Genomic DNA, 1,721 nt, shown 5'->3' on the forward strand with positions numbered 1-1,721 from the left:
CTTTTACACATGAAAATCCACAACATGTTAAAATATGTGGACTAATAGGTATTCTGTATCTTCTTTGCAAAAGGCACCATAACTCTGGATCTAGAGACAGTTATGAGTAAGACATATTTCCTTCTCAACCTGTTCAAAATCTTCTGTCTGGCAATTATATCCCTGCATCCATTCTTTTCATTAACATATATCTTTCTTCCTCCTTAACTGCTTACTGTCTGGTGCTTAGTATCATAATGACAGTAAGTTAAACTTTTTTGAGTAGATACTGCTTTGGGCATTATTATTGTAGGTGTTCCCCTATACCCTGAAAAGTAGAACCTACTTTTTTTTTTTTTTTTAAGAGCATGAACACAGTCCCTCACTACAAAAATTATGCAGTTGATTTTCCCTTGAAATCACAGGGGTCAGTACAACTGGAGTACAAGGGATAAGCCGGGGAAAACCATCTTTGTGATCATGGTATCTCCCAGCCAGGTAAGTATTGAACTTACTTTCAAATAGCAGAGCCTACCTATCTTATTGCACAAATGGGGAATCTGCATGTGGATGTGGGTAACTGCACACAGGCACATAGATTTTCACCCAGAATGGTCTGATCCACTGCCCTCCTCTTCAAGAACACTATCTACCCATCAGAGGCAGGTTGGCACACCAGTTCAGCTTATCAGAACCTTGTTTTCCTGGAATAAGGTGGGCACTTGGCAGTCAAACTCTTGGAAAGAATCATGACCTATTTGTTCTCACCCAAAAAGGGATTTTAAGTGCCTACAGTCATAAGCTTTAGAAAAATCCCTTGTGCAGAATTTAAAATCAAAACCACTTACTTTGTTGATAGTCTATGAGGACAAGTTTAACAAAATGTTATTTTTTTTAGAACTCATTACCCCTGGGGAAGAAATTTAAAAATGTGCTTAAAAATAATGGAAATTTGGAAAACCTTGAATAACAGCTGCCAGGAAATTCCACATGCTATCATTGCCACTCACTCTTTGAGTTGACCAGACAGAAGGGGGAGGCTATATTGATGGGGAGCCATGTCATTGGACTGTCCTGTTGGCAGTTTTACAAACACACATAATTTTGTTTGATGGTAAGGATTATCGCTCTGTAGGTAGACAGCAGACCTTTCACCCTGGTTTCTAGTTCAGTAAATGGGGCTATTGTTCTACAAGCCTACACAGACACCTAGTTGTATCTGAATACCTTCTTCTGTTTAATCACCCATTTGCAGTCAATCTGTCAACTTTTGCTTCTAGGAAAAAATAAAACAATCTTTGAAGCACCTACTTCTTTCCTTATTACAAAATAAATGTTCAATTAAATGCTGTTATTATTATAGTGTTGTGATTTTTTTTGAAGATTTATTTATTTGTGCATACAAGAAATGGGTTATAAGTCAGAGGTGTACGAGGTGAGAGGATTCACCAGAGACAGAGTGGGAAATAGAACAGGCAGATCTACTGAAATACACTGCCCAGGGGAGCAGCAGAAGTGACAGGAACGGTCTACTGCATCATGTGGGTCAGCTCCCTGGCTGGGGATGGAACTCTTGCTGAGGTGGCTGCAGATAGCTTCATAGTGCTGTGTCTTAACCCCTTGCATTACCAGGGAGGCCCCAGTCATTGTGATATTTCAAGGTCACTAAATGAGTCCAAGACACCATCATCCCTTGCCTGAACTATCTAAATTTTTTCCACAACAAACTCACACTGCACCAC

At 39.6% G+C, this 1,721-nt stretch overlaps 1 pseudogene; it reads right to left on the reverse strand.

Moving 5' to 3' along the window:
- Nucleotides 1–338: 338 nt before the first annotated feature.
- LOC119239686 (U1 spliceosomal RNA) lies at nucleotides 339–485 on the reverse strand (annotated as a pseudogene).
- Between the last annotated feature and the right edge of the window lie 1,236 nt (nucleotides 486–1,721).

Source organism: Talpa occidentalis, unplaced genomic scaffold (assembly GCF_014898055.3).
Source record: "Talpa occidentalis isolate TD23 unplaced genomic scaffold, MPIMG_talOcc4v2.1 talOcc4.11, whole genome shotgun sequence".
NCBI classification, from domain to species: Eukaryota; Metazoa; Chordata; class Mammalia; order Eulipotyphla; family Talpidae; genus Talpa; species Talpa occidentalis.